The sequence below is a fragment of the Ambystoma mexicanum genome, chromosome 2p, assembly GCF_040938575.1.
Source record: "Ambystoma mexicanum isolate Mex_15411 chromosome 2p, UKY_AmexF1_1, whole genome shotgun sequence".
Lineage (NCBI taxonomy): Eukaryota > Metazoa > Chordata > Amphibia > Caudata > Ambystomatidae > Ambystoma > Ambystoma mexicanum.
Genome location: NC_090923.1, coordinates 1451219174 through 1451245740, shown reverse-complemented (window position 1 = coordinate 1451245740; position 26567 = coordinate 1451219174). Strand labels below are relative to the sequence as shown.

Here is a 26567-nt window from a genome sequence, read left to right as displayed (position 1 = left end):
GCCATGCAAACCTGCGTAGGACCGTGCTAGATGCCATGGACTTGCTTACACTATCCGCAGTGTCCAGTCCTGACTGAAGGCATTCCTCCATAGCCTCTACCATCTTTTACTATAGCCAGGAAACCATCCCGTTCTTCATGCGTTAGCCGCTGGTGACAAGCAGTCCCACAGGGTATAAGTAAATCTTGCTAATGTGCAAGTGACATTAGTCGATTTAAGGGCCATGCTGCCCGAAGGAAAAAAAAAAAACTTTCCAGGCCCAAGCATTAACTATCATCCCTGTCTGGTGGTATTGATGGGTAAGCTGATTGCCTAGTGGAGGTTGCAGCTTCAACCACTAGACTTTCAGGGGAGGGATGTTTAGATAAATATTCTGGATCTGATAAGGATGGCCTATATTTTGGTACAAGTTTCTTGTTTACTGCTGAAATAGAATCAGTAGTACTCCAATTTACCATCACCCTTTTTTGCAGTGCCTTATGGAATGGAAGAACAGGATCTTTTGAAGGACCTTCACTCAGGATATCCGGAAATGTCATCCTGGTCGAAATCTGGGGAAGCTGCCTTCCAACTCAAAATCAATGACCCTTCCCATAAGATTCCTATAACTAGGATCAGCATGATCTGTAGGGTCTGGTCTTTCAAAATCCACTTCAGGTGAAGTGTCTAAGCCACTGGCATTTTGGAGACCGTCATGAACTGTAATTTTAGAATTCCGGTCCACTAGCTCTTTAGGGACCTCTCTGGCTCCAAACCTAACTCCAGCTGAAGTGACATCCTCTTCCGTGGAGTGTTCTTCAAAAATGGATGACATGGATCTGAAGAATTCCTGTCTAGGTTGAGGATGGAAAGCTTTTTTCCAGGTAAAGAAGGCGGAATCGACCTAGGTATGGACAATGGCGTCGACTTGGGTCTTGGAATCAAAGAAGGCCTCGATAAAGGCATCGAAGGCATCGATAAAGTAGACGCTGGCTTAGACGATGTCGAAGGAGGCTTCGATACTGTCGAAGACGGCTTCGATACAGCCAAAGGTGTCGATGCCATTTTCGTCGGCAGTTTCCAACGCTATGGTCGTCGACTGTCAAGTCTTGGCTTAGAATTCGTTGTCGATGTTGATTCCGCTAACCCCGATTTATGCACCGGAGGTTTTGACTTAGTACGAGGCGTCGAGGAACTTTCCCTTGAAGACACTCTACTCCTTTTCAACTTTCACGTGTTTAGATCTTGATTTTCCTCTTGTCACTTTTAGAGTGGGTAGAGGCATGATCACCACGCAGCAACTTCGAGGGGGTCTGGGCCAAATCCTTTTGTCTTTTAGAAGACTTGTAAGTTTCCTCCCCCACCGCCAACTTACCTCTACGTTCCCTAAGAGCCTTATTGGACATGGCCTGACAGGAACCGCACTAGTCAACCCGATGGTCTGGCCTGAGGCACCAGAGGCATTTCCGATGGGGGGCAGTTATCGACATTTTCCTACCACACTGCTGACTTTTTTTAACCATGTCTTGGGTGAGGTGGGAGTAGATGAGGACATCGTCGAGGAAAAATCTGATGCGCCGTTCGTAACACGAAGCAGTTGCGTCGGAAAAACAGAACTGAGGTAACGGGCGCTGCTCGAGCCCTTTATATAGAGGAGGACGTCGACGCTGGCCCTCGAGGGACTATGACTCCGCAGCCTCGAACACAGCGCCCTCTAGTGAAAATGTTTTCCGGAACAGCAGAGCTGGGCTATGAATTATCATAAGATGAGGAATACGTGGGAGGACAATCCATTCAAAAAGTTCACTAACCCCTCTAACAGAAGTGATAACCAATAAGAAGTCCGTCTTGAAAGGTCTTTTAGACTTGCTTTATGCATTGGGTCAAAGGGAGATCAAACGAGTCTGGTTAAAACCATATTTAGATACCATCCAGGATCTGGGTGAGAAATTGGGGGGGGGGGGAGATGGATGCTCTTAACCCCTTCCATAAAAGCCTTAATAACTGGTATTTTCCACCATGACACTTTCTGTTGTGATGTGGTGTAGGCTGAGAGAGCAGCAAGCGAACCTTTAGGGAATTGAAGACCAGTCCTGCGTCTAACAAATGGGTCAGGTACAGCACAATGTGTGTGGGTGAGCAATCGATGGGATTGAAGCTCTTGGTATTACAGCAGATGACAAAGTGTCCTTTTACTGGAATAGCAATCGCGCGTGTTAGATTTCCCAGCTTCCCCGAGTATGTCCATGCATCTCAGAGGGAGCTGTAGGTGTCCAAACTCTATGACCTCAGGAACCAGGCTGCGAAGTTCAGAGTTTATGGGCATGGGTGTAGGGTCCCCCCACCCCCTGTCCAGAGACATGTTTTACGGGCAGGGTAGTTTTACTGGTGGGGAAAGGGACATTTCCATTAGATAAGCAAACCAGGATTGGCAGGCCCACAGGAGGGCTACCAATATCATGGTGACTGGTTCCTGGTCATCTTGTGCACTATCTTGTTGAGTAGGTGAGTCGGAGGGGAAAAGCGTAAACACATTTCCCTGACCATGTTATCCAGCGTCCATTCCCCTTGGAGTGGTTCTGGGGGTACCTGGAGGCGTAGATGTGGCATTGGGCGGTCTCCAGAGTTGCAAACAGGTCGATCTCTGGGAAGCCCCATTCTGCGAAGACTGGAGACAATGTCTTGGTGCAGATGCCATTCGTATTCTACAGGCAGTGGGAAATCACTGCTGAGCACGTCTGCCAGAAGACTGAGTTTCCCTGGAACGTGTTGGGACAACATAAACATCTTGTGTTCGAGAGCCTGCATTCAAATGTTTTGGGACAGCTTGGATAGCCCTGGAGAGTGTGTGCCCCCTTGTTTGTTTAGGCAATACATGGCTGTGGTGCTGTCTGTCAGAACCAGAACAGTCTTCCCATGTAGTGGAGTCTGAAAGGCTTTCAGTGCCTTGAACACTGCTAATAGCTATAGCAGATTTATATGGTTGGATGTTACTTGTGGGGACCACACTCCATGCCCTGTCTGTTGAAGCAGGTGAGCCCCCACCCCGAGAGTGGCTTCCACTGCGGGGGTGGTCAAGAACTTCCCCTTCCAGAGGTTTTCCCTCGACCACCACTGCAGAGAGAACGAGGGCTGACGACAACTACCAGATCTTCCCATTGTCCGCTGGCCTGACACCACTGGCTGTTGAGCCACTCTTGCATGGGATGCAGGCGCACATGGGGAACCAAGCATATGCATGACGCCATCATACCTAGCCGCATAGCCTTGCATACCGTCAAATCCCGACTGGTTACATATTGAAGGATCTGAAAAAGCATGTTCTGAACCCTCTCATTGGAGGGGAAGACGAGGCCGTCCTTCGTCCGGATTAGAGCCCCCAAAAATTGTTTTACTTGACTGGGGACTAGTCTTGACTTCTTTTCGTTGATGGAAATTCCCAGACTGAACAGGTGGTCTACGGTCTTCTGGGTGTTCAAAAAGCATTTGTCGTAAGAGTCCCTGTTATGAGCCAGTCATCGAGGTAAGGGTAAACCGGGACGGATAGTCTGCGCAGGTGTGCTGCCACTACTGCCAGGACCTTTGTAAACACCATGGGTGCAGAGGCAATGCCGAAGGGGAGCACCTTGAATTGGTAATGCCTGTCCATCATGAAACTTAAGATATTTCTTGTTCGCTGGCAAGAAATATGAAAGTATGCATCTTTCATGTCCAATGTTGCCATGTGGTCCCCGTGTTTCAACAGTGGGATCACTTCCTGTAGCGTTACCATACAAAACCTTTAAGGTTTTAAAAATGTGTTCGCTGGGCGCAGGTCTAGAACAGGGCGCATGGTGAGATCTTTTTTCGGGTACAAGGAAGTACACTGAATAAATACCCTCGTTTACCTGAATAGGGATGGCTTCTATGCAGTACCCGTGGGCGACCATCTTTATGACCCACTGGTCTGATATCCCCTCTCATGCCACGAGGAAAGATGTTAAACGCTTCCCCCGACCGGGGTGACATGGGAGGGGACGTGGATCTGTTGGTCATTTCTGACCAGAGGCTGCGGCTCCTCTGGGGTTGGGGCCTCTGCTGCGTCGTTGACCCCCTAGTTGGGTAGTTGGCGGGGCTTCCGGATGTTTCTCCAGAGTTCCAGTTTCCTGTATTGTAGTTTTGACCTGCATGGGATTGCCCTCTAAAGGATTGACGAGAACCACCTCCCTTTTGGGGGAAGGCTTCCGAGTTATTTGTTGTAAGGATTTAAGAGTCTCATGCTCTTTCTTTGCTGTCTCCAGAGCGTCGACCGCTTTCCTGTCTCTTCTATGGGTTTGTTAGTAAGAGCGGCCTGTGTTTCAGGCTTGAACCCCGAGTTGCAGAGCTAAGCGTGCCACCTGAGTAGTGTGCCTTGTGCCAGGGACCTGCCTGCCGTCTCAGCACAGTGTTTTTGATTATATTCCTATTTACCTGCCGGCCCTCGGCCACGATGGTGAGAAGTCTGGACCTAGTGGGTTCAGGAACCTCCTGGAGACCTTGTACAAGGTTCCATTGTGCGTCTGCATAACTGGCAAGCAGTGTAGTGTTATTCGCTATGCATGTGGTGTATGCAGCTGCCGAGATAACATGCTTACCTATGGCGTACAACCTTTTAGATTCCTTATCCAGGGGTGCCTCCCCCGTAGCAAGGTGTATCCCTGACAGTTTCCGGGGGTATTGACTACCAAGGAGTCGGGGGTGGTGTGGCCTTTGATATATTGGCTTAAATAGTTTTTCAGCTCTTGGATTCACTGCCCGTGTCGGAGCTGGCGTGATCAGGGAGGGGGACAACCTTCTTTTAACAGAGTTCAGAAGGGGAATGGCTTGGTGGGGCATTTCTCTTTGAGAATGTCCTCAGAAAAAATCATGTTGGGGTACCGCCTCCTGGGTGGTGATCTGAAAGTGCCCTGCTGCCTTCCTTAAGATGGCATTGAAAGCCATATGATCGTCTACAGGCAAGGCCTGGCGGGCCAGAGTGGTGGGAGGAGAATCTAGGCATAGAACATCAATGTCCTGATCTTGCGTGGGGAGTGTCCATGGCTCCGTCTCCACTTGCTGGGTTTCCTCCCAGTTGTCCATGGCTTCCGCCGGGTCATCAGGGTAGTCTTGCAGGAAGGAAGGGTCTTCTTCCTCATCGTAGATGTCTTGGTAAGTGTCTATCTGGACCACATCTTCATGGTGGACAGAAGCCGAAGGCTGAGAGTCAAGATTTTCCTGGAAACATGAAGCTGACCCCAAAAGAGGGTCAGCACGCGATCTCTTAGGGGAAGGATGCTCAGAACGCGAGAATCCTTTCGAGACGGTCCATGCATCCTTCAAACTTTTCCCTGGTCCACTTAGATGAACCAGAGGGGCCCAAAAGGTGGAAACATGTTGTCTTCCTCGCTTTGGCATCGAAATTTGTCCCCAGGGGTGTTGGACAGAGGCTCCCGACTGTCCTCATAGGTTTTGCGAGTACTGGGGCGCCACGTCCACAGCATGCTCCATGCGTTTCAACAGTGTCTTGGTGACAGCCCAACCGCTGAAGTAATCCTCACGATACTAGCCTCAATCTCTGCTGAATTGGCGTGAGACAACGGGTCAGCGGTAGATTTACCACCTACCGCAGCATCAGAGGACCTAGCAGTAGATTTCTCGCTTATAGAAAGGCTAGGAGGCCTAGGAGTGGGTTTCGGACCTACCGGGGCTTTGGGGGGCGCCGGGGGAAATCTTTGGCGTGTAAACCCGATTTAGAGGTAGCGCCCTTATTTTTGGAGTCCCCAGTTGCAAGACGCTGCTGCGGATTCGGGGAAGGCTGCTGATCTACCAGATGAGGATTCCGTCGCAATTTTAGGCGGTCCTGTTGGCGCTTTCACCTTTTTTCGATGGAACCGTTGAAATCAGTGGTGGGGTTGTGAGTTTAGTGTTTCATGGTTTCTGTACGCCCTTGTCGCCGGGCGTGGTCCCCGGAGCAAGCCTTACGTCAGGAATAGAGGGGTCGGGACGGGCGTGGCGGACCTAGAAGCATCCGCCTCAAGGTCGATGACATCCGACACAGATGTCTGGTCATCAGTGCCCCCGTCACTTTCGGCGGGTGTGGGGTGGGGTAAGAGGGTTCAGCCTGCGACATACCATACACGACCCACCACTTTACACGGCGCTCCTTAAGGGTCTTAGGCCGAAGGAGTTTACAAGCCGCACACCGCTTCTCGTCGTGATGTAGAGGTAGACGAGAATTACACGTTCTGTGCTAGTCTTTCCACGGGTATCCGACCCTACACTTAAGGCAGTAACTAAATGGTGTCCTTTCCATAGCGAAAGGTATAAACAAAGATTACCAGACCTAGAGGGCAAAGAGGGGGAAGAGGAGAGCCATAGCGAAAGATATGGCCACCCCAACCCCACTCCCTACTGTGTAGGCCAGCCAGAGGGCCCGGCCACATGGATGGCTCAGCCGCCGGATCTTAGGCGGCAAAATCCACCACCGTCGAAACTACCCACAGTCTTTGCCGAAGTTGCTTGAATTGCAGTCAAGTGACTTAAGGGGAAATAACCACAAAGTCGGTATAAAGATAAACAATGTCTTATTATAGGGCGACAAGTTATCTGGACGGAAGAAAAACAATCTGAGGGACCACAGCGCGAGGGATTTTGGGTACACTACACGTCACGATAGGGATAGTGTTACAGACACGCCGATGTCCCCTTTCAGACCAGATGCAATACTGCGCGGTTACCACTGGATGTCAGACCATGTCCACAGCATGCGATTCCAAGCAGATTAACAAGCATCGGAACAAAATGCTACATGAGTTAGTAGGAAGAGGGGCTACTAAGTAACCCCCCCCAACCCACAGTACATCCACGTAAGATGGGGTGCACTGGAGCAACATAGGAAAAACAGGTAAGTGAAATTGACTTTACTTTACTACTCTTGGGAACAGTAGTTCACCCAAGAGAAGGTATTTAAACCTTAAGAGAAATCCAAAGGGATTCTCTGACACTGCTGAAGGTGCCGAGTTTCACAATAGAAAAGGTGATGCCTATGGAGTTAAAACCAAAAGAGAAACAAGTCCAAATCAGATTAAAAATACGAGAGGGTGAGAAAAAGGCCTCCCTCACTCCAGGATAGAACATTTAAAGTTCTGAAGACCAGCAGAATAGCTGGGGGTCTCTAAGGTAGAAGGAAATTACCAGGTTACTCACCGTAGTGACCACCTTACTCCTAGTCCATAGTCCCCTTTCCTCCATACTTATGGGACAGCTCTCCGTCCTGTGGGACGGGACCAGAGCACTTTGTAAAGAGCATCCACATTTTTTTTAAAAATGTGTCCCTCCTCTTTCCTGCGCGGGGCCCGGCACGCGGCTGTAACCCCACCCACCTTGGCTCTGCCCCGTGCATCGCCCATCAGTCCTTTTCTATCGCAGGGTCCAAGACCCATTAGCAATAACAGAGGAACCTTATTAGAGGGGACGGCGGGCGGGCGTATGGAGGAAAGGGGACTAGGAGTAAGGTGGTCACTATGGTGAGTAACCTGGTAATACTCCTACGTCCCGTCCCCTTCCTCCATACTTATGGGAGATTCCCAGGCACTCCTTACAGGAACTACGGGTGAATGGAAATACCCCTTACTCAAACAGGTTCTTCAGCACAGCCTGGCCGAACTGAGTGTCGGCTCTAGAGCTCATATCGAGGCAGTAATGCTTAGAGAAAGCAGATGGGGAGGCCCAAGTAGCCGCTTTAGGGATGGACTCCCAGGGAACATACTTCTGAAAAGCAACCGCAGCTGCCTTGCCTCGCACCTGTTGTGCATGGATACCTTTAGGAGGTTTCAGCTTTTGGACGGTGAAAGATTCCGTGATACAGGTGGTAATCCATCTGGAAATAGATGCCTTAGACGGCGGCCTGCCCTGAGGCTTACCGAAGGTCACAAACAGTTGGGAAGAGCTCCGAAGCTCGAATGCCCTGTCCAGGTAGAATGTAAGAGCTCTTCGGACATCCAGGTAGTGTAGGACCCTTTCCGCCTCCAAGGCCGGGTTCGGAAAAAAGACCGGAAGGGAAATTGACTGATTCAGATGGAATTCGGTCACTACCTTTGGTAGGAAAGCTGGGTTCGTCCGTAGGACTACCTTGTCCTTGTGAAAGACCGACAATGCCTCGAGCTCACTCACTCTCCTCGCTGACGTAACTGCTACCAGAAAGGACACTTTCCAGGACACCTATTTGAGGTCAACCGTAGCCAATGGCTCAAAGGGTTTATGGCACAGCGCCGTCAGGACTACATTTAGGTGCCAAGGCGGGTGCAGACTACGAACCGGAGGGTAGATGCGTGTCAAGCCAGCAAAATGTCTCTTCACCACCGTGTTAGTTAAAGAATAAGAACACCAGTCTGTAGAGAGGTAAGCGGAAATCGCCGAGAGATAAGTCCTGCAAGACAGAACATGAACCCCTGACTCTGCTAGGGAGGATACGAAGGACAGCACCTGCGACCCTCGGGTCCAATTCTTTCTCCAAACACCAATGACAGAACCTGAGCCATTTACTCTTGTATTGGGATGTGGTCGAGGGTTTCCTGGCTGCCTGGATAATGCGCATGTTATCCGCAGACAAACCCAAATGCTCTAGAGACGTGAACTCAGGCACCATGCCGCCAAGTTGAGCGATTGTGGGGAGGGGTGCCACATCTGCTGTTCCCCTTGGTGAAGAAGATCGGGAGTTACTGGTAACCTGATTGGCGGACACACCGACAGGTGCTGAAGTTCTGAGAACCAAAACCTGGCCGGCCACCACGGAGCTATCAGTAGAAGAGAACAGTCGACAGAGCTCTTCAACTTCCAAATTGCTCGATGAACCAGGGGAAGAGGCGGGAAGGCGTAAGCTCTCATGTTGTGCCGTGGAATCTCGAGTCCACCTCTGGAGGCGTACTGAGGAAGCTTCTTGTTTACCACCGTGGCGAAGAGGTCCACCTCCGGTGTGCCCCAACGCGAGAAAATCCATGAGAGGATCTCCGCCTTCAACTCCCACTCGTAGATGACCACTGTCTGCCGGCTGAGGGCATCCGCAGTGACATTCAGCTGGCCCGGAATGTGCACTGCAAGTAGCCAGACCCCATGAAGCATGGCCCACTCCCAAATCTGGAGGGACAGGTCCACAAGAGGGGGAGACTTTGTTCCCCCTTGCTTGTTTATGTAATACATTGATACCACATTGTCCGTTCTTATGCGGACCACCTTGTTGACAATGAGGTCTGAACACCTTGAGCACCAGAAAAATCGCCAGAAGCTCCAAATGATTTATGTGCAGGAGCTTGTCCTGAGGTGACCAGAGGTCCGAGACCTGAAGAAGATCTAACATCGCACCCCACCCCAAAAGGGAGGAGTCTGTCGTGATCGTCACCATGGGGGCTGGGTCCTGGAACCCCGTGCCCACTGACAGGTTCCTGAGAGATGACCACCAGTCCAGGTCCACTCATGAAATCCGGAATCATTATCCGCTTGGAATCCGGGTCCACAGCCTGACGCCAGGAACTCCCAAGAGCCATCTGGGTCCGTCTCATCTTGAGACGAGCAAGAGGAAGAGCCAGTACACACGAGGCCATGAGGCCCAGAAGCCTCTGGAACCACCAGGCTGACATGCTCTCCGACTGCGCAAACATCTGACACGTGGCCAACAGATCCGCCATTCTGTCCCCGGTAAGATACACTCGGCAGTCGATCGTGTTCCAACGAAAAGCCAGGAAAGTCTGGTCCTGTGAGACCGTTATGGAGGATTTCCGCCAGTTCACCGACAGCCCAAGATGGAACAGGAGCTGAAGGAGAGACTGGAGGTTTTCCGCTGCTGCCAACGGACAAGGGCTGCGTAGGAGCCAGTCGTCCAAATAGGGATACACATGGATACCATGGAGACGAAGATAGGCCGCAATCACAGACATCCTCTTTGTGAAGACACGTGGCGCCGAACTGAGGCCAAAAGGAAGCATCCGAAACTGGAAGTGCTTGTCTCCCAAAGAGAAGCAGAGGTATCTCCTGTGTGGATTCCAAATCAGGATATGTATGTACGCATCCTGAAGATCCACAACGCTGAGCCAATCGCCCATCTGCAAAGAGGAGCGAATCTGGCCGGGCGTGACATCTTGAATTTCTCTTGGGGTAGGGAAAGATTGAACTGGGAAAGGTCTAGGATGGTGTGCAGGCCAGCCTGGTTGGGTTGGGGCACCGTAAACAGCCGGGAGTAGAAGCCCTCCCCTCGCTCCCCAAGGGGAACGGGTTCCACAGCTCTGAGGTGCAGAAGTTTCTGAACCTCGGCCTTGAGGGAGGGTGAGCCCGACAGCTGAAAAGGAGGGTTGAGGGGTGGGGTAGGGGGTAAAGGTAAGCGGAAGCCCGCTCGAGCGACTGACAAGACCCATCTGTCTTCTGTGATGGCCTGCCACGCCTCCCAATGAGACACAATGCATCCTCCCACCGGGAACTCGTGCAAGTGCAGAAAACCCTAATTTGGCAGGCTTATCAGTGGTGGTGCCACCTGAACCTGATGAGGCTGAGGAGCGGGAGAAAATCCACGTACGCTGTTGTCTATGGCGGTTATTCCCCGCAGGAGTATCCACTCTGAGATTTGCGGTCGAGGAAACCCCTAAAACCAGAGGAAAGTCGACCTTGCGACAACGGCCTTTGAGACTTGAAGGGAGCTTTAACCAGAACAGACAATGATTTGGCCGTCTGAGTGCTGTCTTTGGTTAGCTCTACATCAGTAGAAGAGTGAAACCGCTCCTTACCATCAAATGGAAGGTCCAGAACCTTGCCTTGCACCTTCTTCGAGAACTTAGTGGCATGCAGCCACGCTTGCCGCGAGGTATCAACCCCAAGCATCAGACCCCGAGCTGAGGTGTCTACGCGATGAGCCGCAGCCTCCAGGAGATCCTGGGCCGAGACCCTGGCATCGGAAAGGCCTCCTCTGAAATCCTCCAACCTCGACCGGAATGTGCTCCTCAAACTCCGACAGACCTATCAACATCCGCATGTTAGCTCCCGCCAAAATCAATTCTGCATTGGCCTGCCTGAGCTGCAAGGCCAAATTGGCAACGACTTTCCTCCCTAGGGAGTCCAGGAGCTTGTCCTCCTTTCCCAGGACCCGAGTATCCGTTGTGGAGGAGGATGCTGCAGGCCTGGTTTGCAACGTAGCCGCAGCCACCACTGTGGTGGAGGGAGGCGGACAAGACGACTTCTTCTGAAAAATGCAGCCTGTACCTCGCGTCAATCTTTTTATTGACAAAAAGTCCGGAGTGTGGCTTTTCCCAAACTCTTCGGACCTCGGCCAGAACGTCCTTCTGCAAGAACAGGCCGGTACGCTCAACACCCCAGAAAGCCCGCCCTCCTGCGGAGCAGGTGCCTCGGGCACCAGAACATCTAAGAAACTCATGTCCAGCAACCGATCATGGAGAGCTCTGATAGAGCGGGCGATCGTTGTCCTGATCGCCTTGAGGGTCATCTGACATGTCAGGATCCTGCTGAGCCGTGTCAGGCACTGCCTTGTCCACTGGGGACAATGGTGGCACAGGCAGAAGCGCAGGGGGAGGCACCACGAGCAAGGGAGGCACCGGCAGAACCACTGGCGGAACGGGTGGAGCCGGAGGCGCGGGTGGACATATCTCCTTGAAAAGTCCTTTGAAATATTCCCTCATGGGGTCGGTGCGCATAAGCGCTTGAAATTTACCGAAAAAAGCGTCCTCAGGAGATTGTTTCGGAACCTGAGGAGGCCTCTCATGAGGTGGACAAATCCAGGGACGTAACGGAGAAGGGTGCCACACCTGCCCCATCACCAACGAATCCACATAAATCAAGGGAGCCGCCCCCGCGGGCAACGAAACATTGTGCGGAAGAGGCATCCGGGCGTTCCAATCATAAACCGGCCGGTAAGGATGCGCACAAGGGACCTTAGGTTCACCCGAAGGACCGAACCCTACACCAAGGGCTGATGGCGGAGTTGTAGGGGGTAGTACCTAAAATGGCCACCATTGTCGTGGCGGGAACGGCCGCCATTTTGTCCTCATCTGAGGGGAACTGCGGCACGTGAGCAAGTGAGGCAGGGGTCCCCGTCGATGGGTCAGGGGTCTTAATTTTAGCCTTAATGTAAGGAACCTCGGCAGAGCCGGTACTATGAGGCCTGGAATGTTTCTGCGACATACCAACCGCCAACTGAGCCTTCGAAGGAAGGGCCTCGGCACTGCCGGTAAAAGAAGAAACTTTCTTCTTTGCCCCCTCAACAGATCTGGTGTCACCACAAGAGCGGGAACGGTGCGCTTTCACCGACAGGGCCTTGCCCGGCCGCTCAGAACTGTTGGTATCCTTAGCCTCTGTACGAGGGACCTCGGACCTAGGCCCGGTAGAAGCCTTATCGGCACGGACCTCGAACATCCGTTCGGTAACCTCAAGCCCAGCCAAGACCTCAGGGCGCACCCCAGTTTTGTGTTTGAGGGAAGCCGAAAGAGCGGCCTCAGAGCAAGCTCCGTTACCCCACGACTCAGTAGAACTGGGTCTACAGACAGCCCCCACAGGAGGGGCCTCAGAGCGTACTCCGGTGGACGCAGGCCCCTTACGGAGACCCTCGGAGAAAACTCCGGTAGAATTTTTAGGCCTGACAGGCACCTCAGGGCGAACCCCGGTAACAGATCGATCAACGTTCCTCCCGGCTCGAGAGGAACCCGGAAAGGTATCACCGGCCGGGGTGCTCTGAAAAGTAAAGAACTTACCGGCCGTTTTTTCTTCTCGTCGATGAACGCCTGAAAATGCGAAGGAGGAGACCGTCCGAACACCACCTCCCACCGCTCCAACCGACGTTGAAGTGCCCGGACCGAAAGGGAGTCACAGTAAAAACAGGAGTCCCAACGGTGGTCCGGACCCAAACACTCTAAACAAAGAGGATGGGGATCCGCCCTCGCGAAGCGACGGTGACACGATGAACAGTCTGCAAAATCTAGTTTAAAAGACAGACTAGTAAACGAACGCTAGCGAGAGCCAGAGAGGGAAAAAAGGGAAGAAAGTCTTCCGAGGATGCAAGTGCGTCCGGCCCCGATCGTGCGGAGAAAAGGACTGATGGGCAATGTGCGGGGCGGAACCAAGGTGGGCGGGGTTACAGCCGTGTGCCGGGCCCGGCGCAGGAAAGAGGGACAAATTTTTGAAGCAAATTTGGATGCTTTTTTACAAAGTGCTCCGGTCCCGTCCCACAGGACAGAGAGATGTCCCATAAGTATGGAGGAAAGGGGACGGGACGTAGGTGTATTAACACCTCCTGAAGCGAAATGACTCAAACTCGAGTCACACCAAAGTGCTGGACTCGAGGAGTGAAGGAAGCCCAACCGGTGTACAAGATCCATGGTGGTGCAGTTTACTACATGCTGAAACCGCAAAGTGCCCCTGAATTGAAAAGAGCCTGTAGCTGCTGCTGACCTCCGAACTGCTGTGCAGGAGTCCTCCAGACGTTCTCCCTCTTGTCCCCATGACTGAGGCCCAGGAACACAGGATCTGCAACACTGCAACCAAGACAGCAACCAGCTGGATCCTCTCCTTCATTGTTCGCACTAAGGGTTTGTCTGTAGCTTGCTTTTCTCAGTTGAGATTTGCAGTAGCTGCTTTGTAGAGTTGATCCCAGCTGTAACTTTTCACAAGTTAGACAGCTCATGGCCCAACAGTGATTTTCTACAAACAACTAACTTTATGCAAGACTTTCTTGCTATCTAAGGAAGTGCCTCGGCTCCATAAGGACTTTTTAAAATGGACTTTGGCTGGCCTGGCTCCCTGCAGACTCTTCTAGCCCATTGACTGATTCTTACTGTCCCACATAGGTGAGATCTTGGTTATTTTAAACAATATTGCTGGGACAGGTTTTTATCTAGACTTTACTGGGAAATTTAAAAAAGTGCTCACATGCTCCAAGAACCGGTTACCTTTTTCCTTCCATTAACCTTTCCTCCTTTACAACCTCAGAATTTTACCAAGTACAAAAGTGATATATAAATGCCAATAATATCCTACTTAGTGAAGTCACCTCAGGGTGTAGGAAGTGTGTATGAAGCATCTCTAAAGCATATATACTTGCTTTGCCTTGATTGAGAAAGAATTTTGAAGTGTATTTGTATTGTTGCACATTGCTATTTTTAAAGAACGCTTATTTAAAACTGACCGTTAAATTATTTTACTAGAAAACCTTGAGTGCAATTGTAATTTGGATACTTGTATTTGTGGATTTCGATGCAACAGCTCACCTTTACCCCTCTTGAGATAAGTCTGGCTGCTCAGTCACACTACCAACTTGTGTAGTACAGACCGATACCAAAAATAGGTCACCCAATACCAAGAGGACACGACTAGTGTAGTCTCCCACAGAGGTACTGCATCAATTCGTGCCTAACAATGGCTCGAAGTAGGCAAGCCAGGGGTGCAACTGTTTGTTTGAAATTTCTTTGTTTTCAGAAGGTACAGCACACAGTCCGGGGCCTAAGGTTGAACATGGTGTGCGAGCCAGGCTGTAGAGGCGTTTCCGAATGTCACCTTGTGCTCTCACGGCATATTTTACACTACAGGCACTACAATAATTTCAAAGCCTGTGGTGGGCCTTTCAAGAAAACTTTACATGAGACTGGAGCTCACGGGTGCAGTGTGTTGTGGTGTTCAGCTGAATAAGCCGACATGAGAAGCAGTTTACCATGCTCCCTCCCCAGAAACACTGCGCCAGACTGAATTTTAACCTGAAATCTACTTCACGGCCCTCATGTTCATCCAATAGCAGAGGCACGGGCCTTACCACTGGAACAAACAGCAGGAGGAGCAGGTGTTTTGGGAGTCGGCGGTGGAGGTGACTGGTGGATTGGGCTCATAACTCTGCACTTGCATGGGGCAAAATGGTAGCCTCAAGTTCTAACGCAGGCAGCTTTGATCTCCAGGTTGCTCTTTTCCCCCTCACGGGTAGCAATAGCTCGTACAGATTACAATGCTCCAGTCACATCCATGTGCAATAACTCCAGGGCTTTTTCAATCAATTGACGTGATGTTTGGGCTCCTTCACGCAAACATGACGGCTCCAGCTAGCAGCTCCAACACTTGAAGGGCGCTGCATCAAAACAACTGCCCGAATCCTGCCTAGTCTAATTAGCACGCAAACCAATGGTGCGTGTGGAGCCAATTGGCACACGCACACAGTTTCTTACTCGACCCAATGTAATCATTACTCGCCAATCGCAAGTGGCAAGTGTTACCGCACGTTTCCATCCATTTCTATGGATCCCCCCTCCCCCCCGCCAAGTTTGCTTTGTTTAATAACGTTAGGCTGAATTGCATGCAGTACCACATATAATTAGGACTACAGGTTTAAGCAAAACCAACCTTTGGTATAAGTCTGTACCACAGTTTTGTGGTAGCGAGCTGAGCAGCCAGGCTTATCTCAAGAGGGAATGTGAGCAGTAAAAGAGGTTACACAGAGGTCTTACAATCACAGTGTTTCAAGTCGTTACTTGCACTCAAGGTTTCTTGGTAAAGCACTTATTAATTTATTACACAGTCATTTAGTAAATTAAGCTCCCCTGAAATGGGAGCGAAATGGCATTTCAGTCACTTTAAATAGGAGGACAAAAGGCACAAGTTAGCAGAAACAATCAAATACTTTTAGGCAGTGTGTTAAGATGGCTTTCTGAACTCTGTCCTGGAGGGGCAGAGGTTCAGAAGGCCAGCCTAGTTTCTTGGTAGATGGTAACCTCCGGACAAGCCAGACCAATCAGGGTAGTGATGGCGGCGGTCAAGACTATGTCTCAAGAGGGGTGAGGGTGACTGAAAGCCCGCAATGAGCACACAAAGCAAGGACACTTACAAATTACTCCAGGCAGGTGTTATATTAAAACTATAGACACATTTATTACAAGGCCTTTGTAACATCGACCATAGTAAAGTGTACGAATCGTGTGAGTGCCAAGGACACGGGATTAGCAGTAAACCAGACGGCGGTGACAGAGCAAGATTCCTGTGTAGGCTGGTCAGTCCACTGGATGGTCCAGGGACGCTTACGTACAGGATTTGGTGAAGATGCCGAGAATAGTTGTTCCCACTATTCTAAAAGTCGATGCGCCTTTGCAGACCTTCTCGTACGATCAGAGGCCGAGTGGCCTCGCAGGACGACAGCTGTGCAGGGTGCTAAACCTTCAGCGGGTCACCAGCGATTCCCCGACTCAGCTTCTTAGTTGCAGGATACTTGGCTCCTTATCCTTCGTTCGTGAGAACTCAGGAGATCAACATGGTAGTGGGGTTTTCAGCCTCCTCTTATCCAGAGTTCCCTTCACGCCAAAACGGAGAGGGCCCAATGGGAGATCTGCTCGTAAACACTCACACCATACGTGGACCTATCACGGACCACGGTGGTCCCAGGCATTCAAGACACTCTAGACTCTCTGGCACCCAGGATGTGTATTGCGACCAGACATCCCAGCCCACATCCTGGAGGCACACACAAGGCATGCAGAAGCCCGCGAAAGCGTTGTGTTTCGCGGGAAAGTGCATGACCAAATAGGTGAAGGGGCAAGACGGTCAGTGGACAGGACAAAACCTTGTGGCATGGCCATTTTGGAGCCAGGCCACTCATTTGTGCCAAACGCGGTAAGCACGGATAACATGGCGAAAAAGGGTTCAAAACACAAGATAAACGATAGCTGCCACCAGTCCCGTCTGTGACACTTGCACATTTCATAATAAGTCCAGCGAGAGTTTCTAGGGCCTTTGGAACGACTAGAGACCCAAGAGCGCGGTAATGTAAGTTACGGTGCACTCTTGTTTCACGTTGCTCAAAAAGCTGCAACATGAGGAAAGGACTAAGGGAAACAAAGTCTCCCAGTACTGACTGTCTTAAGGGCATGTCAGTTTCCCCAGAAGAATTGAGCGAAACCCCAGAGGAGTGCGGCGGAAGGCTGCGCTTCTCTGGCAAAGTCTAGATCAGGGTGTAAAACAACAGCAAAAAGTTTGGGGGTTGCCACATGGAAGTAAAATTACCTACAATTATGAAATATTTCCTAACGCTCGAAATGGCATCTCAGTCACTTTAAAAAGGAGGACAAAAGGCACAAGTTAGCAGAAACGACCACAAATACTTTTAGGCAGTGCAAATAGTTTTAGTTCACTAGAGGACTCGATTCAGTTCAATAAGCCTAGGCCAAAGTCAATGGACTAGTGTCTTGTATAGGAAAGAGCAGTTCTTGAAATAAACTATGAAGTCTTTGCCAAAGTTCTCAGAGTAGTTTGTACGAAAAAGAATATGTTGGGTCACAAGCTGATTAGGCCTGCAAGTTGGGAAACTTCCATGAACTTTCACAGCGAGAGGCAAGTTTGCTCAATCGGGTTGGCACAGTACCTTAATGTGAAGAACAAGATGCAGCAGAAGACGTTGGTTCCTGGCAATCTCAGTGGGGACAAGAGGGAGAACGTTTGGCGACTCCTGCACTGCATCGTCAAAAAACGCAGACAAAATGGAGTCACTTCAGTTCCAGTAGCTGTAATTCAAGCACACAAGTTAGTGTCATTTCCCCTGGTTAATGCTAACCAGCTCTGAGAAGGATATCCAGATGGCTTACGAGAGTGGTCCCACCAACTCAAAAGGAAGAAGTCGTCCTTGAAGGGGCTTCTCTGTCGAGTTGAGCTTGGCAATTCGGACCTGCAGCAGGGCTTCACTGGGCAAACCAACGGTCCAGGAGTTGCAGCAGCCTTTCTCTTCCAGCTTGTCTTCGGTTCTTTTGTTCCAGTTGTCGACTGCTTTCTAGTGCAAGAGACTTGCCTTTTAAACAGTTTTCTCCCTTTCATTCCAGCCTAGCTGCCACTCACCCAGCAGCGTGGTTGTCCTTTCCGGACAGTCAGCCAGCCAATCATGCCAGAGTGCATTTGGGTCTCCTAGGAGACTAAGCACAGGGAGTTTAGGGCACCTCCCTCACTTCGTGCCCACCCGAGACACTCAGACGCCAGAGGCGGTCTTCAGTCCTGAAGCCCGCCAAAGGCATATAAACAAAGGACAAAACCTAGTTTTGCAAGCAGAGAAACACAAGGACCTTTCCAAAAAGAAATGTAGAAAAAAAGAAGACCGGGACCCGTTTAAACAAAGGGGCTTAAGGCGCCATCTTGAAAAACATGGCTCCCGCGATTTTTAGCTACCTGTGTTTGCAGTCAGGAAAAATCATGGTAGTTCGTTGTAAAACCACTGCCACCTGCCATTTCGATAGAAAAGGGTAGCATTTGACTGCTTCATGAGTTTCTAGACAAAGGGGATACTAGGTAACCCCTCCAGCACTCTATAGGAAGATATTGTGCGCTGGGTCTAGGAGTTTAAAAAGACTAGTAAAGTCAATTTAACCTTACATTCTCTGAGAAACAGTAGTTTATCCCAGAGAAGGTATTTACACCTTTGGGAAGTCTAAAAAGACATCCCTGTGTCACTGCACTGAAGGTGCTGTGTAACACATGAAAAGATGCCTATGGAGTTATCTTAAAACTTTTTAATCAAAGAACATGAGTAAAACACACATCAAAATACAAGAGTGGGAAAAAAGGCTCACTCTTTCCAGGTTAAATAATCAAGTCCTCAAAATCCAGCAAAGTTGCTGGGGGTCTCTACAGTGAAGGGAATTAGCACATTTATGAGAATTCTCCCTAACAAAGGACCTGCTCTTTGTACAGTGCAGTGAAGCCTCAAGCTTCATTACACTGTCTTTAGCACATCAGTTATGGGGAAACGGACATGTCCTCCGTGCTGTTAGTACTGGGAAACCTTGTTTCCCTTAGTCTAGTTACTTTGTTACTACTTTCAGAAACTGGTTACCACTTGCTGCAATTTTTCTCATTGTAAAATGCATCTTACAAAGCAGTACAATGGGGTACACTTTGCTTTGCCCTAAACAATCAGTATGAGAATGCATTACTTACCGTAAAAGCATTTCTGATGATTGTATCTGCTTAGATTCACATGCTGTGCATAGGTCCGACATCCAGTGGTCACTGCGGAGTATTGCATTTTGTTTTTCGTAGTCGAAAAGGGGACGTCGACAAGGCGTGTCTGAAACACTATCCCTATAGTGACGTGCGTTGTACCCACAATCCCTCACGCGTCGAGGTCCCTCTGTTTGTATTTTCCTGCCCTGAGGGAGCCTTCTAGACGTGAGTGAGTACAGAAAAGAGAGAGATATATAAAGGAAGTCTATGTTCCTTCCATCCGAGCGGGGAGGAAGGGCGGGCGCATGTGAATCTAAGCAGATACAATCATCAGAAATGCTTTTACGGTAAGTAATGCATTCTCTTCTGATGTTTGTTAATCTGCTTAGAATCACATGCTGTGCATAGACTAGCGAGCAGTACCCGGAGTTGGCGGTGGGTTATGAGAAGGAACAGTAGAGAAAAGGTGTCTTAATACTGCCTGTCCCACCTGGGAGTCAGATCTAGAGTGTGTATCTAGACAGTAGTGTTTTGTAAAGGTGTGCACAGAACTCCAGGTAGCCGCTTTGCAGATGGACTCAAGGGGAACATTTGCAATGAATGCTATGGATGCCCCCGTGCCTCGAGTAGAGTGTGCTCTTGGCCTAAAGGGCAGTTCTCTCTTAGCAAGAGTATAGCAGAGAGTGATGCATTGAACAATCCATCTAGAAATAGTGGATTTTGATACTGCATCTCCTTCTCTTCCTGCTGCCACCGAGACGAAGAACTGATTAGTCTTCCTCAGTGGTCTGGTTCTTTCCATGTAGAACATGACCGCTCTGCGTACATCTAGTGTGTGCAGAGTCCTTTCTCCCAAATTGGAAGGATTTTGAAAGAACGTTGGTAGTTCTATAGACTGGTTTACGTGGAATTTAGAAATAAATTTCGGAGCAAACCTAGGGTGAGTGCGTAGAACCACTTTATCTTTGTGAACTGTAACGAAGGGGTCTAGAATAGAAAGAGCCTGAAGTTCACTTACTCTCCTGATGGAGGTGATAGCTATTAAAAAAGCAGTCTTAAGCGTGAGGTGTTTAAGAGATGCTTTGTGCATGGGTTCGAATGGAGAGCCCATGAGTCTGGTGAGTACCACATTAAGGTCCCATCCGGGAGCTGGGTCAGCTATCGGGGGGTGTATTTCTCTTTACTCCCTCCATGAAGGCCTTTATAACAGGGATCCTCCACCACGACACTTTGAGTAGGGAAGTGGTGTATGCAGAAAGTGCAGCTAGGTGGACTTTAATGGAGTTAAACACTAGACCTGAATCCAATAGGTGGGTGAGGTATAGGACCACATGTGTGGGAGAGCAGTCAATAGGGTTGATGCTTTTACTCCTGCACCAGATGACAAATCTTTTCCACTTGCTAGAATAGCAGTGGCGAGAGTTCGGTTTTCGGGCTTCCCTGAGGATGTCCATGCATCTTTGCGGGAGTTGTAGATGTCCGAACTCTATGATCTCAGGAGCCAAGCTGCTAAGTTCATGTTCTGGGGGCATGGATGCAGCGTCCTGCCTTTGTCCTGAGACAGCATGTTGTACGGGCAGGGGAGTTTTACTGGGGGGGATAGAGACATCTCCATCAAGTGAGCGAACCATGGTTGTCGTGCCCACATTGGGGCCACTAGTATCATGGTCACTTGTTCCTGGTGCATCTTGTGCACCACTTTGTTGAGAAGGGGAGTCGGGGGGGAAAAGCGTAAACAAATTTCCCTGACCATTGCATCGACAGACCGTTCCCTTTGGATTGGTTCTGGGGGTACCTGGAGGCGTAACTTAGGCATTGTGAGTTTTCCAGGGTTGCGAACAGGTCTATTTCTGGGAATCCCCATTGTGTGAAGACGTCGAAGACGATGTCTTCGTGCAGGCGCCATTCGTACTCTTTGGGCAGGGGGAAATCTCTGCTGAGGCTGTCTGCTAGCAGATTGAGTTCCCCGGGTACATGTAGTGATAGTAGGAACATGTCCTGTTTGAGAGCCCACTTCCATATATTCTGGGCCAGCTTGGACAGGCCTGGAGAGTGGGTGCCCCCTTGCTTGTTGATGTAGTACATGGCTGTGGTGCTGTCTGTAAGGACCATTATTGTTTTGCCTTGTAGGTGTTCCTGGAAGGCTTTTAGCGCCTTGAACACAGCTAGTAGCTCCAGTAGATTTATGTGTTTGGATGCTACGTTCGGAGTCCACACTCCGTGAGCAGTCTGATGGGATAGGTGCGCCCCCCATCCTGTGAGGGATGCGTCTGTGGTTAGAGTGGCTTCCGCCGCGGGTGTGGCAAAGGGTTTCCCTTTTTCCATGTTTTCCTTTGTCCACCATCGTAGCGAGAGAAGTAAGGCCTGCGAGACCACAACTAGATCCTCCCATAGTCCGCTGGCCTGACACCACTGGCTGTTGAGCCACTCTTGCATTGGGCGCATGCGCAGGCGCGCGTGAGGTACCAAATAAATACACGACGCCATCATTCCTAGCAAGCGCATTGCTTTGCGTACCGTCACCTCTCGACCGGTTACATATTGAGGGATTTGAAACAGCATGTTTTGGACCCTCTCTTTGGAGGGGAAGACGAGGCCGTCCTTTGTTTGAATTAGAGCCCCTAGGAATTGCTTGATTTGACTGGGGTCTAAACTGGACTTCTTTTCGTTGATGGAGAAGCCCAACTGAACAAAAGGTCTACTGTCTTTTGGGTATTGGAGAAGCATGTTTCGTAAGAATCCCCTGTTATGAGCCAGTCGTCGAGGTAAGGGTAAACTGGGATGGACAACCTGCGCAGGTGGGCCGCTGCCACTGCCAGCACCTTCGTGAATACCCTTGGTGCTGATGCTATGCCGAAGGGTAGCACTTTGAACTGGTAGTGTTTGCCCTCTATCATGAACCTGAGGTATTTTCTGTGCGCTGGCAACATTAAAATATGAAAGTATGCATCTTTCATGTCCAATGTTGTCATGTAATCTCCCTGAGAAAGCAGTGGGATTACTTCCTGTAAGGTTACCATACGAAACTTTTGGGGTTTGATAAAGTTGTTCGCTGGGCGCAGATCTAATACAGGGCGCATGGTTAGATCCTTTTTGGGTACAAGGAAGTACACTGAATAAATACCTTCCGTTACCTGAGATAGAGGCACGACCTCTATGGCTCCTTTTTCCAGCAGTTGTTGTACTTCTTGGAGAAGGATGGCAAGATGTTCCGGTGTCATGCGACGTCCCCTCGGGGGTCTGTAGGATGGGGAACTGTTGAATTCGATACAGTATCCGTGGGCTACGGTGGACAGTACCCAACGGTCTGACGTTATCTCCTCCCATGCAGGAAGAAAGGATGTTATCCGGCCCCCGACCAGTGTTGCATGGGAGGGGACGCGAATCTTCGCGTCACTTGGAGTTGTTGGGGGCTTGGGAGCCTCTGGGGGTGGATCCCCGACCCCTCCCTTTGCCCCGGCGTTGGCCTCTTTGGCTGTACTGCCCACTATTGGTTTGGTAATTGGTGGCAGGGTATTGCTGATGTTGATTTTGTTGTTGGTGTTGGCCACGAAAAAAGCGTTTGTTGCCATAGCCGCGCCTGGTAGTGGGCTTAGAGATTTGGTCGAGAGTCTTGATAGTGTCGAACTCTTTTTTAGCCATCTCTAGGGCTTCATCTACCGCTTTTCCGAAGAGGTTAGCGTCCTCGACAGGTTTATTTATTAAAGACGCCTGTGTCTCTGGTTTAAAGCCTGAGTTGCGCAGCCATACATGGCGCTTTAGGAGTATTCCTTGTACCAAGGAACGTCCTGCTGTTTCTGCCGCGTCCAGAGAGTTTTTAACAATGCTCTGGTTCACTTGGGTTCCTTCGCCAATAGTTGACAGTAGGCGCGTACGTAAAGGCTCCGGTGCTTCCTCGGCGTCTTTTCGCAGTTTGGCCCACTGCGCGTCTGCGTAGCTTGCAAGCAAGGAATTGTTGTTGGCAATTCTTGCTGAGAAGGCAGCCGAGGAAGTAACTCTTTTTGCAAGGGCATATAGCCTCTTGCCCTCCTTGTCAGGGGGTGCCTCACTGGTGGAAAGTGGTACCCCTGCCCTCTTTCTAGTATTAGAAACCACTAGGGAATCAGGAATGGAATGTCCCCTAATGTAGAGGGGGTCTGAGGGGAAGGAGTGAAAAGTTTTTCAATCCGTGGATTGACCCCTCTGATCATAGCGGGAGTGGACAGCGAAGGTATGATCCTTCTCTTCACTGAAGCAAGGAGTGGAATGGTCTGGCTGACCGGGGGTTTTTCCTTAATCACTCTTTCTACAAAGTCCAATTCTGGAGAGAGTTCCCCGGTGTCGAGTTCGAAATGCGCTGCTGCTCTGCGCAACAGTGCATTGAACGTCGGCTGATCGTCAATTGGAGACGTGTTCCTAACTGGAGAATTGTCCGGAGGAGTTAGGTTTAGGACATCAGTGTCGGAATACACTGATGGTGATTGCCAGGGGTGTGAAGGTCCCTCTTCTGGGTTAACCCCGAAGCCTTCTTCTATAATGTCTGTTCTGTCTTCCAGACATTCCTCCTGGTTCTGTTCTTCATTGTCCATGAAATCATCTTCTTCCTCGAAGTCTTGCTCCTCCCCAGTGAGGTCATATACATCTTGGAAGTCTGAGGCTGTGTCCTGCTGGGGATCGACTAACCTCGGATTTTTGGCCCTGGGGTCCTCCTGAGGCCCTTCTCTGGTCCTCTTGTGTGTTTGAGAGGCCTGGGTGCTCATGAACTTTTCCATCCTCTCCATACAGAGGTGGAGTCTTTCCATAGTTTCATGGGGTACCCCAGAGCGGTCTGGCGGGGGAAACATAGGGTTATCTAACTCGAAATGGCTCGACCTCTCCCAAAGCGTCGAGGAAAGTGTCCCGTCGCCCTCCGAAAAACCTTCCGGTGTGTCGGGAGACTCCCTGCCTGAAGGGGGTAGTCCCTGCTTCCCTTCGGGCTTTTTCGGCGTATCCTTTAACTTATGCGTAACGCTCGACGAAATCTTCGGCGTACGCTTTTGGGCGTCGGCTACAGCGATCCTTGCTAAGCTATCGGCGACTCGCTTGTCGGCGACTCGTTTGTCGGCGGAAGCTTGAGTTTTCGACGCTATGGGTATCGAACGCTCTACGGCGGTCTGCGCTTTCTGTTGATGCGCACCGGCCGATGGTTTGGTGGCAGCGCCCTTGTTTGCCGAAAGCCCAGTCGCAGGTCGCGGCTGCGAGAGGGGCTTCGAACCCGAACGGTCCGAGGAGGCCGCCGGTGGAACCTGCGTCTCCTTGGGCGCCGAAGGTCTTTTCGACTTCGTCGAAGAAGAGCCGTGGGTTGTGTGTTTATGTGGATCTTTGTGTGCGTCTGTGTCGCCGGGGTGTTCATCCCCATAAGCAGGGCGTGAGCCGAGCCCGTCGGGGCCGGGGACAGACGACGAAGCGCGTAAGCGCTCCTTAGAGGGGGTTTCGACTTCCGTAGCGGAGGTCGTGTTATCGCGTTCCTCGTCACTGTCGGTGGTAGCAGCGGCGGGTGAACCTTCGGCCTTCGACATCGCGTAGGCCGCCCACCTTTTAACCCTTCGGTCTTTTAGAGTTTTAGGCTTAAGAAGCCGACAAGCCGCGCACCTTTCCTCCTTGTGATCGAGGGGCAAGCAGCGGTTACACCGTGAGTGCTTGTCCTTCCAAGTGAATTTGCCTTTACAAAGTGGGCAAAACCTAAACGGTGTCCTCTCCATAGCCGAGGCAATAAATCGCGATAAACACCCCAAGGGAAAGGAAGGGGAAAGGGAAAGGCATTCTCAGAAAAGACCCAGAGATGTCCCACGACCCCACTCTCCCTACTGTATATGGCCTGCGAGGCCAGGCCACGTGTTCGGCAGCGCCGAAGGATTTCTTCCGCTCGACCCTCCGTCGAAGATTCTTTTCGGCGGAGAACAGCTTACAACTGCGTCGAGGGAGGGATTATAAATATTAGAGAAAACACGACCAGAGGTCGAGGAGTTGCAATGTCTCTCGAGGAGCTCCGCGTGAAGGCGACCAGAAGCTGGGCGGAAAAAAACAATCTGAGGGACCTCGACGCGTGAGGGATTGTGGGTACAACGCACGTCACTATAGGGATAGTGTTTCAGACACGCCTTGTCGACGTCCCCTTTTTTCGACTACGAAAAACAAAATGCAATACTCCGCAGTGACCACTGGATGTCGGACCTATGCACAGCATGTGATTCTAAGCAGATTAACAAACATCAGAATTATGGTTACTCTGGGTGTGCTAAATGGACAAGCTGGTGACAGAATTTTTACCATTTTAAGGTGCATGCCATTTCAGCCTTAGCAGGTTTACGGCATTTGGCTACTGTGGCTAGTGGTTAAAAATGGCATTGCCACAAGGAATTTCGATTGTCCTTTTGCCATCTTGCCTTTTAGCGTACTTTCTGGCATGTGATGCCAGGAAAATCCTCATATGGACTTACGAGTGTGCCAGAAAGCAGAGGCATTTGGCTGCCTACTGGAGGGCTATGTGCGTTTGCTGCCAGGAAGTTGGCTGGGACTGTCTTGTCCCAATGGTGCCAGTGTGTCTGAGTGGTATGCATGAATTATACCGTCAGTGGTCCTGATAGGGGTGTGTGGGTCAGATCCATCATTGGCTAGTGGGAGTTTTCAGCACTTACCTGGCTTTTTGGTTAAGGAAAGTACTCCTGCACCCACTCTGGAGAGATCCTGGAAGTAACTGAAGAAGCCAAGACTTCTCCTCCGCTGCAAGACACACAAGGAGAGCAGAGACCCGTTGGAAGGAGGCCTGGCGACCAACTTCTGCGGCTGTCCTCAAAGAGCCCGGTCTTGGAGGTGATAGTCAGCAGTCCTGCGAGGGAGCTGCGACCCTTGGAGTGAAGGAAACATCCATTCTTAACGTTTGGGCTACTGTGTTGCAAGCGTCGCCAGGCCTGGAACGGGAGGGAGGAGGGCGGGGGTCAATGTTCAGCTTGTGCATTAAAACTTGCCTCTGATATTTCATGGTCCTAGCATCAAGGGGACCTGAGATAGGAGGGAAAGTCTGACCGCAGCAAGTGAATCCCTGCACGTGGCATCGATGCCCGTCTGAAACTGCTTACCTGCATCCAAGTCCTGTTCTGAGATGGGGGCCCTGTATAGAGTTATTTTGCATTCTTCAACTTTGAAGACCTTGTCACCCCCCACCCCTCCCCCCCAACCCTTGGAACTATTCACTCGACACCATAGACCCCATCTTCATGTTTTTCAGCTTCACAAAACTGTATGGCACTTTGCTGAACTTTTGGTCACAAGGCCCCATACATTTAAGGGATGACTTCTTAAGTTAAGATTGAATCTCTGTGGACCTTCACTGCTTATACTAATCTTAACCTTCTGTTTCAGGGGTTTGATAAGCCCTACTCTAGTGATTGTGTATATGTATCATATGTTTATAGTGTTGTGGGATATTACCTGTTGGTAATAATTTACGGGCAAATTAAACAGTGAAAAAGTACGTATTTTTATACCCAAAGTGTGTTGCTTCCCTGTGTGCTCATTGCGGACCCCTTACAAGCTCACCACCTCTTGAGACTTAGCATAGACCACTCACCGGGCTACCTTGAACTGGTTTGGCTACAGCTCCCAGAGTTGTTCCCGTCACAATA

The 26567-nt window shown here is 50.3% G+C and overlaps 1 protein-coding gene across 2 annotated transcripts in view; it reads right to left on the bottom strand.

Annotated features, from left to right (window-relative positions):
* Window positions 1-26567, bottom strand: part of ABCF2 (ATP binding cassette subfamily F member 2) — a 440304-nt gene that overhangs the window by 208280 nt on the left and 205457 nt on the right. The gene's annotated exons all lie outside the window — the stretch shown is intronic.